Raw genomic sequence first — 16,378 nt, forward strand, 5'->3', positions numbered from 1 at the left:
AAAATTCACTTTACGCTGCTGTCGGATATAGCCACCAAGATTTGCATGAAAGGGGGCTGACTTATTTAGTCGGGCCTCCAATCATGATCCTAGCTAGGCCAACCAATGGGACGTCAGCTTAGAAAGATATACTCCACAGCACAGATTGATGGAGCCCACTTTATGGAACCATCACTTGTTGGAAGGATGTCTTGATGGAGAGCTGGCCTACCTGGGTCTTAAAAGGGTAACTATGGTATAGGCATGTGATAATTACTTGTAGCAACTGCCCATGCTGGTAATCTTAAGGTTTTAGAGGAATATACTCTGTATTCCTTCATGTAAATGTATGTATTTTAACCTACGATCTGAGTTTTGAGACTATAGATAGGTTCTGTGTGTTAGATTAGACTTTGTATAAGCTCTAATAAATGTGTTATGTTAAAGCTTTTGCTCTGGACATTAGAACTCTCTTATTATAACCATATATCATATATGTGAGTTATTAATTCTTAAATATACAATTACTTAAAGCAACAGTGGCGACCACAGAATATGTACAGACTGGAAGTATTTAATATAATAGCAGAATATTGTGTATTAGAGATTAAAGCTTAGTAGGAGGAATTCAAGTTGAGTCAACTTATCCAATCCTATCTAGGGAACATATAAGTAAATATTTTTGTTTTTTTAGTGGGTATTAGGAGACAATATACACCACAAGTTTTTTTTACTAAGGGATTCAAGCTGAGTCAGCTTACCCACAAGTTATTTTTAAGGTTAGTAGGAGTTCAAACTGAGTCAGTTTATCCTATCCTAGCTAGGGAAAATATATGTTAATATTTTCTAAGGTTATTTGATTTTTTTTTTTTTTTTTTGTGTTTCATTAATATCCCAAAATCATAATGTATCTTGGATGTACCATTATAACCGGTCAATTTAATTGGGGAGGAGATACCGGGATAGAAACAGCTTTGACACACTGAAAGAGTGGGTCATTGGGTTGGTGGAAAAAAATAAATGATTATTATTTTTTGCAATTTATACAATTTTGTTTAAGACACAGAAACGTGCTGGTTGTCTGCTGTCTGTAGAAAGACACTGAAATAGTGGTCTGGACGTTTGTTGTTCAAAGAATCCAACAAGTTTTTGTTTTATTTAAATCGTATGTCCACTAAAATTTAAATTTGGAGGACATTGGAAATCTACAAAAGATTTTTTTTTTAACTTAGGTGTTATTGCTAACGGTGTAAAGTTACAAGTAGTAATATTCTCATTGTTGTTAGTTAAAGTACAAGACTGTGGAAGGCTTGCAACTGAAACTAATTTCTGCAAAAGATTATTAGGATAAAATAAGGTGCATTTAGCATACTGTATTTTATACCTTGAATTTTTTTTTTTTTTTTTTTTTTTTAAGGATAAACCCTACCAAGTACTAATAATTTAATAACCTAAGTTGGTGGGAGATTTGTTTTTGTTTTTTTTTTAAAACTGAATTGGGTGTAGCAAATATTGGGGTAAACATAGCTGTGTTTACATTCCCATTGTGCACCTAAAGCAAACCTATTGTTCCGTGGGTGGGGATCTTAGCCCTTTTGTTTTGGTGTAGACTTCATTCTGTGAAGATAGTATTGTTATGTTAAAACTGGTATCTGCACTCTGGGGCAAATTCTAAGTTCTAGACTTTGATAGTCGGCTCTGTGGTGTATTATTGTATCACCACTGAACTTTTAATCATGGAGAAATTGATGGCCAGGATGGCTAAAGTTAAAAATAGCGCAGAGATAATAAGGACAATGGAGGAATCCAAAAGCCCATGGCACCATGCACAAGAGTATGTAAATATAAAACTTACAGAGAGAAAATACAGCAAACGTGAGGGTAAGACCGCACTAATTTTTGCTGCATTTTGGTTAGCCAACAATTATAGGTCATTATTATTGCAGACCATTTCTCTCAAGCAAGATCTAGAAATTGCCAAAAGTAAAATCAGTACTCCAAGAGTTTCTATGACAAATACGAATTCTAGCCATCAGCAGCCAACAATACAGGGGCTGAATGCTGAAGACAGTAAATGTGAACAATTATCTGCATCTTCCAGCACAGTGCAGACGGTACAATCTACACATACCATAGATTGTAATGCAACAAGTTTCAGTATTTCTAGTTGCAACAGGAAAGTACCTGCGTCTGGAGTAGGTGATAATGCCAACAGCTCATTGAAAGATGGGAGCTCTTTTGAAAGAACCTCCATTTCTCTTACAGCAAACGGTGTTAATCAGGTTGTAGCCATTGAATGTTCTCAGCCTAAAACCACACCAGTTGTTAAAAGACGCTTTAATACTTTACAAAAGATAAAATGCTTCTCGTGTGGTTTATTCGGACACATTTCCCAGTTTTGTTTAGCTTCTGGTGAAAAGATATTAAAACCAAATCAGTATACAACAAAGAGGCGTGACGTAGAAGTGTACTCACCTCGCTGGGGTGAAAAGCCTAAGAAATATGAAAATACAAATTCATACATCCCTTCCTCAAATATTAAGGCCCAAAATGAGGCTTTACAGTATGAGATTAGGCAAATGAAACAGGAAAGGGATGAGTTTGTGAAAGAATTCCAGTCCTTTAAAAGAAACATTATTGACTTGAATTTGAAAAATGGATGGAGTAAATTTAGAAGGGTTCTAGATGTCTAGGACATTTAGTTTCACTAGATCAACGTTTACCAAGGTACATGTAAGAATGTTGTATTGTTGGCTTTAAATAAGAAAAAGTGGGATAAGTAATAATTGTTTTGCTGCAAGTTTTTTTTTTTCAGGGTGAATCACAGAAAGCTGTACATATGCGTAACAAAAGGTCAAGTATAGGGTTTTGTTTTTCTCTTATTCGGTCCCTTTGTATTCTCCCAATGGCCAGAAACACCTAGCAATTCATTTGCAAATTAACAAAGCTAGGGGATTCAAGATAAACGAAGGTGTGTGTGTGTGTCATGGAATGAAAGGGTATGAATGGTCCATGTGTAAACAATACTTTTTTTTGTTTGTTTTGATTTTTTTTTTCTGTTTTTATGGAATTCATAATTGTTTTCTCTCTCTCTTCCCCAATCTCTTGTTTGTAATGAGCTCAATACTGGTACCAGTTTAAATTTATACTTTTTCTATAACTTAAATGTATTTGCGAATAAAAAACCTGTGCACAGGTACAAGATAAGTTTATTTTGTTTTTCTCTCTCCTTTCCTGGGGTTAGAGTGAAGTGTCATTCACTCTGACACTTGGAAACTACATAAAACATTATGCTGCACCTTGTGGCATGATATGGATCCAGTAGGTCCTATATTTCTCTGTTTTTTTTTCCTCCCAAAATTGACGCATGTGCTGGTAATATGCGTAAAGGGGGTAGGTCAGCAGGAGGTCTTCTTAGACGGTAAGTACTTACAAATCCCACCATGTTTTTCCTATAATTTTTGTTTGTTAAAATACAGATATAGGAGGGAGTTAGTTACATGGGTCACTGTACTTACGGTGGATAGACTCCTTACCTCCGCTGGCAAGCATATACTGTCAGTTAGCCCATAAACCTCCTCAGAAGAGGTACAGTAAGATGTTATTAATGGTTTGGACTTTTGTATTTTAGGAAGAAATACACACATGGACAGATGATCGAAACCAAGACTGATCAAAATACTGTGAAACACAGAGGACCTTAAAACATAGTTTTTTAATGTTTGTTTTAAGGACAATCCTTGAATAGAATTAATTAGAGTCAGGCCCAACTAAATTCTAAAATATTTTTATTTACATTTTTTTTTTTTTTTTTTTTTTTTTTAATGGTCTGTTTCATTAAACAGGGCCGGGTCTCTCTCTCTCTCTTTCTCTCTCTGATACCACTTCCTGTGGCCTGTTGGGCTGGAAAATTGATTTTCACTGAGAATCAATTAATATGGTAATCACTACAGAGAGGACATTGCCTTTTGTATAACAGCAATGCAATTTTATTTTTTTAGTGTTTACTTATTTTTATTTTTATTTTTTTTAATTTGTTTTGATTTTTTTTTTTTTTTTTTTTTAATGGTCTGTTTCATTAAACAGGGCCGGGTCTCTCTCTCTCTCTTTCTCTCTCTGATACCACTTCCTGTGGCCTGTTGGGCTGGAAAATTGATTTTCACTGAGAATCAATTAATATGGTAATCACTACAGAGAGGACATTGCCTTTTGTATAACAGCAATGCAATTTTATTTTTTTAGTGTTTACTTGTTTTTATTTTTATTTTTTTTAATTATTTAGTTTTTTTTGGTTTAACAAAATACATATTCAATGCTCTTTAACAATACAAAGGTTGGGGCAGCATTGAATCTGAATTTTTTTTTTTTTTTTGTATATACCCTTTTGGGTGTACTTTTTGTTTCCTCCTTTTTCTTCTAAGGAAAACTATTTTTCTTCATTTCCTATATCACTTTATTTTTGGTGATTCTGGAGGTTGTTATGGTGAAATAAAAAAAAAAAAAAAGAGGGGAGTATGGACAACATTTAGAACAGTTAAAACAAAACAAAAATGTTGATATAGAATATTAAAGCTTCCCTATATCATTTTGGGGATGGGACAAAGTTCCAACAGTTTTTCTTCTCTTTTGACACTGGATAAATGTTTTATATAAATGTGTGACATTGTAGCTATTACCAACTATGACAATAGTCAGCAACAGTCATGTGACTAGTTTCCTGGTATAGGTGACATTGTATCCTCTCTACAGTTCTAATATTGGGCAGTCATCATAGGTGGTCATGGGTAATTTTTTTTTATGTTGGTCAGTTTTCTTTTTGTGCCACAAATAAGTTTAAAAAAAAAATCAATGCTTAAAGATCATATAGATATACTGGGACTGGTGAGACTCATAGTGATTGGCAAATAACAGAGTATAGTACAATTGTACTTAAGTAATTTAGTCTAATCATTCCTGAAGCCACAAGTAACTGGTAACATCACACCTATCCACATTCTGAAATCAAGTTATTTTTGTCTGCTTACATGACACTGCCTAAATCTGCACGGAGACCTCTTAAAGTGATGACCTCTTCCCTAGTCTGCTAAAGGCAGGACTCATACAGCAGCTACACATGGTAGCCAAGGACGGAGCTATATGCACAAAAGTGGGGCACCACCCCAGGCACCAACCCATCAGGGTTGGTATAACTGAACACAGCGTCAGTAAAAGGAGTTTGTGGTGAGTTGCGATGGCAACAAGATCCGCCTGGAAACTGGAAGGGTCACACACACACACACAGGGGCAATCCGCAGAAGGCGGGGCAGAGTTACTTGCAGGCATATGACAATGGAGGAAGAAAGATGGGGGATGGCAATCAGACTACCTGGCTGACGGGCTGAAGGTTAAATTGTTACACATGACAATGGTAAAGGGCCTCATATTAGGTCACAGTATATCTATAACAATTTTAATCAAAGGTCCTTAATACTCAGAATGACAAGATAAGCATTCATTGGAAGGCATATGTTGTAAAAGTACTTGTGTTTTTCCTTCTCTAACTTTGCCCACACTAATAAAGTACAAGCACAGAAAGCCAATAAAGGTGGTCCAAAGGCCATTACTGTATGATGTATCCAATTTCAATCACCATGGAAGGCTGTCCCAGAAGCAAGGCAAACAGGACCCGATTGACATTATGGACTTTCACACTATTATTATTGGACGGTTGAGAACAAGGATCCTCCAGTTTTCTTCCCCCCTTAATTTTTTTTTGTATGTTTGGTATCTTATGATTTTTATTATGGATTTATTACATCCAGAACAAGTGATGACTACATGTACTGGGATCCAAAAATATGAACTGTAGAGACGGAAAGTTTAAAACGTTTTTTTTTTTCCCCACAGAGGTGTATATCATTTTAGAGGGCAAGGCCAAAAAGTTTTAAATGAAAGATTACACATAAAACCATTATTGTAGGTGTGGCCGAGTCTCATATTCTCAACTGGCCACAAGGGGCCATCTGTTGCCATATGGTTTTTGGGTAATCTAGATTAAATAGAGATATGTGGGTATATATATATATATATATATGTATATGCTGTGTCTGTGTATGAATATAAAGATATATATATTCTAATTATGAATATATTTCTCTAAGTAGAGGATGAAGATATCTCAGTCAGAGTACAAAGTTTATGGTTCATTTAGCATGCTAATTCATGGCATTTAGCATATAGCAAAGTTCATTGTTTGGTAACAGACATTGTGGAGCCAATGAATTAAACCACCTTATGTGAGGGACCCCATGCTGGGATGTTCAATCAAGATAGCCACATCCTGTTTAAGCTTGGGAAAAAATTCACTTTACGCTGCTGTCGGATATAGCCACCAAGATTTGCATGAAAGGGGGCTGACTTATTTAGTCGGGCCTCCAATCATGATCCTAGCTAGGCCAACCAATGGGACGTCAGCTTAGAAAGATATACTCCACAGCACAGATTGATGGAGCCCACTTTATGGAACCATCACTTGTTGGAAGGATGTCTTGATGGAGAGCTGGCCTACCTGGGTCTTAAAAGGGTAACTATGGTATAGGCATGTGATAATTACTTGTAGCAACTGCCCATGCTGGTAATCTTAAGGTTTTAGAGGAATATACTCTGTATTCCTTCATGTAAATGTATGTATTTTAACCTACGATCTGAGTTTTGAGACTATAGATAGGTTCTGTGTGTTAGATTAGACTTTGTATAAGCTCTAATAAATGTGTTATGTTAAAGCTTTTGCTCTGGACATTAGAACTCTCTTATTATAACCATATATCATATATGTGAGTTATTAATTCTTAAATATACAATTACTTAAAGCAACAGTATGGAACAGCCGTTGTATTTTACGTCATTTACGTAAGTCGTACGTGAATGTGGCTGAGTGTCGGTTACGTTCATTCTGAGCATGCGTGCGCATTCGCCGTTCGTACAGCCATTCATTTACATGGGGTCACGATTCATTTTAATACAACACGCCCACTACCTGCCTACTTTGAATAAGGCGGGCTTACGCCGGCCTATTTACGTTACGCTGGCGAAAAATATGGGAGCAAGTGCTTTGTGAATACTCAGCTTGCCTCTCAATGTTACGTCGACGTAGCGCATATGAGATGCGCTACACCGGCACAAAGATGCGCCTATGTACCTGAATCCCAGCCATAATCTATATTAATCTTATCATTAAAAATTAGATCACAATGAAATTGGATCATAAAAAATTGTAAAATTGACCACTTAAAAAAGTTCATAGACTGCTTATCTTATATTTGATCACCCTACAACCCATTATCATTGCCCTTATAGTCTTTGCTAATCAATGGTAACCCTAACAGTTATCCACTGAAATCTTGTTTAGGGTAAAATACTGATACAGAAAATGAAAAATCAAAATTAATTGAGTTATCAACGGCTATACTAGATATCCTCCCTACAATGTCCTCGACCCTAATCCACTAGTGATTGCTTATAAAGCAATTTAGGTCCAGGTCTATATTGAGGCCATTGGGGCTAAGAGTATTGGTGAGAAATATCCATTCCGTTTCACGCTTTGATATCTCTCTCATCATGTTGGACCCTCTCCAATTGGGGTCTATCTTATCAATCCCCCAGAATTTTAATCCTATTGGGTTTTTATCATGTTTGTTCCTAAAATGCAAAGATACACTATGGGCCAGATTCACGTAGGTGAGCGGCGGCGTAACGTATCGTAGATACGTTACACCGCCGCAAGTTTTCATCGCAAGTGCCTGATTCACAGAGCACTTGCAATAAAAACCTACGCTGGCGGCCTCCGGCGCAAGGCGGGCCAATTCAAATGGGCGTGTGCCATTTAAATTAGGCGCGCTCCCGCGCCGGACCTACTGCACATGCTCAGTTTCGCAATTCCCGTCGTGCTTTGCGCGCCGTGACGTAATTTTTTTGAACGGCGACAAACGTAGCGTACTTCCGTATTCCCAGATGTGTTACGCAAACGATGTTAAATTTAAAATTTCGACGCGGGAACGACGGCCATACTTTAAACAGCAATACGTTTGCTGAGTAAAGTTAGGGCAGGTCAAACGACGACTAACTTTGCGACAGGAAACTAGACTAGCAGCGACGTAGCGAATGCGAAAATCTGTCAGGAATCGCAGTAACTCCTAATTTGCATACCCAACGCTTGTTTACGACGCAAACTCCCCCCAGCGGCGGCCGCGGTACTGCATCCTAAGATCCGACAGTGTAAAACAATTACACCTGTCGGATCTTATGGATATCTATGCGTAACTGATTCTATGAATCAGTCGCATAGATAGAAACAGATACGACGGCGTATCAGGAGATACGACGGCGTATCAGGAGATACGACGGCGTATCAGGAGATACGACGGCGTATCAGGAGATACGCCGTCGTATCTCTTTGGTGAATCTGGCCCTAAGTTCCCTGTATCCAATTGAAATATTGTAGATGTGTTCAGACACTCTCTTGGATAGGGTTCTCTTGGTGCGGCCAATGCACATCAGCCCACATGGGCACTCCAAAGCATAAACCACATGAGTTGATATGCACGTTATGAACTCTTTAATTTCAAATTGCTTGCCATTATCCGTGGAGGAGAAATGGGTCAAGCCTCTCAAATGGATAGATACTTGGCGGCATGCTTTACATTGTCTACAGGCTGTGAAACCTGGTCTCTCCCAGAACATCTGAATCTTCTTTGGTGGATCCAGTACCTTCTTAACAATTTGATCCCCAAAGGATGGTGTCTTTCTGTATATGAATGGAGGGACACTCGGTAATTGTGGATTCAGTATTTTGTCCATTGCTAATATACCCCAATGCTTCTTGAAGATCGCCTCAATGTCCTTATATTGTTCATGGAAACCTGATATGAAACCCCATTCATGCTGTTGACTAGGGGGCTGTATGCGTGGTTCCAATAAACAATCCTGCGTGGAGGTCCCTACTTCCTCTATCAGCAGGTCTAGTTTCGGTGCACTGTAGCCCTTTTCTACAAAGCGTTCCTTTATCACGATTGCCTGATTAAGGTAGTCAGCATCCCTAGTGCAATTGCATCTGATGCGCGTGAATTGGCCCTTCGTTATGTTGCGAAGCCAACTAGAGTGGTGGCCGCTTTGTATAGGAATAAAACTATTCCGATCAGAGGCCTTAAAGTATGCCTTGGTGTGATAGTTATTTAAACCTTTCATTATCGTGACATCAAGGTAGTGAATCTGTTGTTGGTCCCACTTGAATTCTAATTTGATATTGTTTTTATTAGTATTCAACCAATCTGAGTAAAGTTGTAACGATTCTTCAGATCCTTGCCATATGATAAATAGGTCATCTATATAGCGCTGGTAAAATACCAGTTCCTTTCTTCTGTTCTTAAAGATCCACTTATCCTTCCACTCGCTCATGAATAAGTTGGCGATTGTAAAATTGTCCCCCATACCAGAAGTAATTATGCGTCAGGGAAAACTCCAACGCCATTTTTAGACATTTGTTCTGTATGTAGGGCAACTCATCCCTCTTACTTAAAGCCCAATAAACGGTCAATATGGCATCTTCATGATGTATATTGGTGTAGAGCGAAGAGACATCCGCTGTAACCAGAAACATAACGGTGTCTGGTGGGATGCTAACTTCTTTGAGTTTTTGCAGAAAGCTTATGGTGTCTTTTAAGTAAGCCTTTGTGGTGATCACACTACTTTGTAGGAAATTATCCAGATATTAGCCAACTCTCGATGTTACCGATTGGATGCCATTAACTATTGGCCTAGCAGATGGCAATGTTTTAACAATAAATACATTTTTACACTATGTTTTGCCTCTCTGCTTCACTTCCATGACCGCATATGCTTCACGCATGCAACCACTGTTTTTGAATCAACACGCACTGAGAGGAGAGTATCTGACACTGTGCTGGGGCCAGGAGGAAAGTGACTGATGATCTATGATCCAGAGGAGTTTTTAAGGCATCATACACCATTTAAATCTGGTGAGTAGAACATCTTAAGGGGGATAACGTTTGAAGGATTGCCTGGCCGTATCAGGAATGACCAATAGAACCACCCCACACCAAGGAAGCACTATTGTGGGACTTGTTGCAGACAGTTTAATTTAATTTTATTTTATTTAATTGGCTGTGTGGATCACAGGATAGAGCCCCTGTGAGACCACCACAATAGATTGTAGCAGATTGTGAACCCTTGGTTCAGGTGAATCATAGCATTCATATACTGTAGCACTGTTAATGTTTCCATGAGACTTACTTTTATATTTTCCATTACTTTTCTAATAGCTGCTGTTCTGCCCTTTTTTTTATATAGCTTGTATTAAGCTCAGTAGATCCATTGAGCGCTACGATCAGACGTGTCCTAGGACATATTCTGATATTTTCTTAATATTTAATCAATTTAATCATTCTCAAAATGTAAAGCTTAAAGGGGTTGTAAAGGTAATTTTTTTCCCTAAATAGCTTCCTTTACCTTAGTGCAGTCCTCCTTCACTTACCTCATCCTTCGATTTTGCTTTTAAATGTCTTTATCTTCTAAGAAATCCTCACTTCCTGTTCTTCTGTCTGTAACTACACACAGTAATGGGAGGCTTTCTCCCTGGTGTGGAGAAAGTGTCTTGAGGGGGGAGGGGACGAGCAGGAGGGTCAGGACGCTCTCTACTTTGCAGATAGAGAAAGGAGCTGTGTGTTAGTGGGCGTCCTGACACTCCTGCTCGCCCCCTCCCCCTCAAGAGGCTTTCTCCACACCAGGGAGAAAGTGTCGCATTACTGTGTGTAGTTACAGACAGAAGAACAGGAAGTGAGGATTTCTCAGAAGAAATAAGGACATTTAAAAGCAAAATCGAAGGATGAGGTAAGTGAAGGAGGACTGCACTAAGGTAAAGGAAGCTATTTAGGGAAAAACATTTTTTACCTTTACAACCCCTTTAAGAAAAAAAGATGGGGAATTTTTAAAGAGATTTGTTTCAAATAAACAACCTGGGAATTCCTGCACTTCGGATTATATGCTGTCATTTTAAAATTCAGTTGGAAACCGTGTAATAGCAGTGAAAGAAAACATTCTCATTACATGTATGGTCTGGAAAATTTACTGAAAAAAGCCAGTTAAGTCAGCAGGTATGATGAGTTCCTTACAATTTTCAAACTTCCACTACTGTTCTAGAATAGACAAGCACACTTCTGAATCATTTCTGCATTCAAGCATATTTTAAAACGAAAACTTCATTTTGCAGCAACTTATGGATAATTACAGTAGTTTAGCGAGGTGTTTGATTTTAACTATTAAAGGATAGTACAAAAAACAGTAAATGACACATGGTACATATGGTCTAATGTGTTTCCTTCTCAATCTATTTTGCCTTCCAACAGCTCTTAATAGCTATCCTCAGTAATTTATTATGAAAAATATTTGTATCGTGTGTTTATATTTTTTTTAAACGACATAGTACTTATGAAAAATAATTATTTTTCTGATTAAGTATTTGATGGTCTGAAGTCAATTTTAAAGGTAGCCTTGGAAAAAAAATTGTAACCTTACAATTTATCCTGGTGTGATGTCTAAATACACGCATGCATCCACTTTTTTCCCCAAGATGAGAAATAGTAAAAAAAGAGGTTTTAGTAAAGTTGTAAAAAATTGACAAATTTACAATGCAGGGTAATAGCTTAGGTGATTGAATCGAAGATTTAAGGGCTATTCAAGACAAAGAGATAACTACAATTCTTTTGAAAAGTTTTATTGCTAAAGGGCAAGATAAGGAGCCTGTCAAAACCATTCTGAAGTTGGCAGTCAAATTTATCAAATTGTCAAAAGCACAATACTAAAACTATCCATCCAGTTCTTCCAGCCTGTTCTTATCCATTCTCAATGTGTTTCTTATTACTTGAATTGTCGTTTCCTGACCTCTGTTTGATTTCTTCAAATTTCATTGCCAAAAGGAAGACAGACTCTAAAAATAACACGCTTATTGTGGAGAAGACATATTTTCTGCTGGATAAATAAATAATAAAAAGAACGTACACAGTAAAGGCTTTTTAATAGCAGCAATTTGCTTGCAAAAAAGATAACTGTTGCAGACATTTGTTATGTATGCATCAATGAACAAATTGTTTAAAGCTTCTTTACTAGAAGCCTTATGGTAACTTCCAAAATTTTAAAAGTATTCAATGTTAGTGTAGACTACTCACTTTTCATAGCAGTAATGCATTGTGACCCTCAATTTAGAAAAAAAATATAACTTGGCTAGATAAAAATATACATAATCAATTATTACAACGTATTACCCTCTCTCTTCTCATATAAAGAGGGGGACAAAGGTAGTCAGAAATGGAACTTCCAGTGTGCCACAGGGAGTATATACTCTACAAATTTGATTAAACATCTTACAAATCTTTTTTACATAGTGAAAACATAGTACAAGTCATACAGTAGTCAGACTGCCATATACATTTTGATAACTTGGTGCATGAATCAAAGTCCAAAAAGTATGTTATGGATCAACACGTTTTGCAGTAGCACTTGCTTCTTCAAGATCCATGCCTTTTAGACACAACCAATATATTTCTCCTGACAATGGTGGCTCAGAGCTCTGTACATACTAACATACCGGTGCTGTTAAATATTCAACAGTGCTACCCCAGCGCCAAGTGATGAGGCTGTTTTAGTCTTTAAGTGGTGTCTTTTGCCCCCTTATTGCTTTGGATTGAGGATACATGTGGACTGTATCCAGGTTAACTGACTACCCCCCCCCCCCAAGCTCATAGCCATCATTGTCAGGAGAGATATATTGATTGCATCCAAAAGGCATGGATCCTAAAGAAGCACATGCTCCTGCGAAACACATCGATCCATTGCGCCATATTGCGAACTTGATTCATCCAAAATCTATATGACAGGCTGACTACTGTGTAACTGTTATTATGTTTTAACTATGTAATACAGGTTGTAAGATGTTTTTATCAAACATGTAGAGTATATCCTCAATGTGACAAGCTGAAAATTCTGTTTCTGACTCCCCTCGTTTTCCCCTTTATATAAGTAGAGAAAGTGTAATATATTGTAATGTTTAGATTGATGAGATAGTGCCCATCCTTCCCCTCCTTCTTTCCTCCAGCCTCTTTCCTCCCTTTTTTTTTTTCCCATCTTTCCTTCCCTCCCCTCCCCTCCTTCCTCCCCATTTTTGTTCCTCTTACTCCCTATTTCTGATAGTTCTTGTCACCCCTTTCCCTTTTTCTTTCTCTCCATTTCTACCCCATTCCCTTTTTTTCTCGTTGTCTGTCTTTCTTCTTTCGTGTCACATTGAGTAGGTTTGTCTATATTCAGAGCACTTTGCGGCACACCAGTAATATTGTGGTGCTTTGGGTCCAGCTCCTGATTTGCCCCGCCCACCATGGGGGAGATGTGTTGGTCCTCCTTGCTTTGGCTCTCTACAGACGCTAGCTCTTTATGGTAAGCATATATGTAGCATTCCCCCAATAAATACCATAGTTAGATCATATCTGTACTTTGACTATACCATTACTATATTAAGCTGTGTGCTACATGTCCCTGTTTAATGATTATCTTTTATTACAGATTATATTTTGTTCATTTCCTCCTGAAGAAGCGACACAGTCCGCAAAACTTTGAGAATATAAGGTGCCATACACCTTGTAATCTATGTATCAGCTAGGTTGATGCAACTTTGGTGTGACGCACTTGTTTATTTGCAAACATTTTAATAATGTAATACTATAATAAAATGTTATGTGATTCCTAAAGCGGAGCCCCAGCCCCCCCCCACAAAATACTGTAGCTGCTGACATATAATATTAGGACACCTACCTATCCAGGCATCCCACGACGTTGGCACTCCAGCCGATTTTTCAATCAGCTCTCAGGTGCTGTCACCGAAACTTCTTGTAAGGGAAATCAATAATGAAGCCTTGAGGCTTCACAGCCTACTTTGCATGCGAGAAGGGTGCTGCGTTTTGTGAATGGGAGGGGGGTGGCCGATCTTCTGAGTGACTTTGCCACCTTTGCCACCTGGAAGTGGGAGCGGGTATCTGTCAAAAACCGAAAAGCGAACCGAAAAGGTGCCAAATGCGGGGGGGAAGCAAACAAGCAGAGCTTCCCCTTTTGGGTGGAGCTCTGCTTTAATAAAGTTGTCTGTGTATATACGGGTACTGATATAGTCCATTTTCCTTCCGCTCACCTGGTGACTATGGGGGATAGCTCTGGTTTCTTTGTATTCCAAAAACTTAAAAAAATTAAATCTTTAATAGACTCAACATGCCTCTCAGAAAATACCTTAAGGTGTCTAAGTTCAGAAAAGGGGTCATTTGGGGGTGTTTGCACTGCTATGGAAATTTTGCACCCCAAGAAATGTGACAGGCAATAATAAAGTATCAGCATTATACAGGATTTATATAGTGCCAATAGATTGTACAGAGCTTTACAACATGGGGGCAAACAGTACAGTTACAATACAATTCAATACAGGAGGGATCAGAGGGCCCTGCTCGTTGGAGCTTACCGTCTAGAAGGAAGGGTCAAGTGGAACAAAGGGTAAAAGCTGTTGGGGGTGATCAGATCATGGTAGGAGGTGATGAGGGAGCTAGAGAGCAGTAGGTCTTGAGAAGAATGAAGAGAATGATTAGGTTGGTATTTTGAGACTAGGTCAATGATGATGGGCAGAGTTGTGGATGGCTTTGTAAGTAGTTGTTAGTACTTTGAATTTGATCAGTTGGGTGAGTGAAAGCCAGTGGACAGATTGACAGAGAGGAGAAGCAGAAACAGAGCGATTGGTAAGGTGGATGAGTCTGGCAGCAGCATTCATGATGGATTTAAGGGAGGATAGACTATGTAGAGTTAAGCCAATGAGGAGGGTGTTGCAGTTGTCGAGGCGAGAGATGACCAGGGAGTGAATTAAGAGCTTTGCTGTGTCATTTGTTAGAAAGGAGCGTATTTTGGAGATGTTGCAGAGGTTGAGGCGGCAAGATTTGGACAGTGATTGGACGTGGGGCTTAAAGGAGAGTTCAGTGTCCAGGATTACACCTTGGCATGTAGGGATAGGCTTATAGTTGTGTCATCAATTTTGACAGAAAGATCAGGGGAAGAGGTGTGAGGGGGAGGAAAAATGATCAGTTCGGTTTTAGATAGATTTAGTTTGAGGAAGTGGTGTGACATCAAGATTGACATATCAGATAGTAAATTAGTTATACAAAAGGAGACTGAGGGAGCGAGCTTAGGAGTAGAGAAATAGATTTGAGTGCCATTAGCATTGAGATGGTATTGGAAGCCATGGGAGGCTATCAGCGGACCCAGGGAGGAGGTGTAGATTGAAAATAGGAGAGGTCCAAGAACAGAACCATGTAGGACCCCAACAGAGAAAGGAAGAGTGGAGAAGGAAGTAGAATTGTAAGAAACGCTAAAGGCGCGGTTGGATAAGTAGGAGAACCAGCAAAGAGTACAGTCATGGAGACAAAAGGCCTGGAGTTTATTGAGGAGGAGGGGTGGTCAACCATATCAAAGATAGCAGAGAGGTTCAGAAGTAGGAGTACAGAATAGTGTCCATTGGTTTTGGCTGTTTGAAGATCGTTTGTTAGATTTAGGAGAGAAGTTTCTGTGGAGTGTTGAGGACGAAACCTGGACTGAAGGGAATAAAGAAGGCTATTGTCAGCAAGGTGGTCGCTCAGTTAGTTGTAGACCAGACGTTCAAGGAGTTTGGATAAAAAAGGGAGCAAGGAGATGGGGTGTAGGTTGGCAAGATTGGATGGGCCAAATGAGGGCTTTTTAAGTATGGGGCTGACAATGCATGTTTTAGAGAGTTGGGGAAGATGCCAGAAGAGAGGGAGAGATTGAAGATGTGAGTCAGAGAGTGGAGAGTAGAGCCAGAGGGTGAACATAGCATTTGTGAGGGAACATGATCCAGGGGGCAGGTGGTAAGATGGGTGTTAGCAAGTAGTTTAGCAACCTCATCTATAGTGGTGGGGTTGAAAGAGGGAAGTAGTGATTGTACCTGTGGGCATTAAGGGTAAAGCGTGGAGGGAATCTGAACAGTAGAGATCAACTCGCAAATTGTACCAATCTTCTGTTTGAAACGTAAAATATAAACTATATTGCGCTACTCAAAATAGAATAGGTGAAAAAATGGTGGTTTAGGCAGCCAACATACCAATGGATAATTGTATAAAAGTGAAAAAAGAAAAAATGTAGCGCCAACCTGTATATTTAAAAATGTCCACCGTTTGGCCCCAAGGTGGATAATAATCCTGCTAAGAAATATGACTAAATTCTTAGCTAGGCACACAGTGAAAAGAGGATCATAAGTGCCTTGAGCTAAACAAATTTCACTCAAGGCTAGATAAAATGCGTGAAAATTCAGTGA

Source organism: Rana temporaria, chromosome 4 (genome assembly GCF_905171775.1).
Source record: "Rana temporaria chromosome 4, aRanTem1.1, whole genome shotgun sequence".
Classification (NCBI taxonomy): Eukaryota; Metazoa; Chordata; class Amphibia; order Anura; family Ranidae; genus Rana; species Rana temporaria.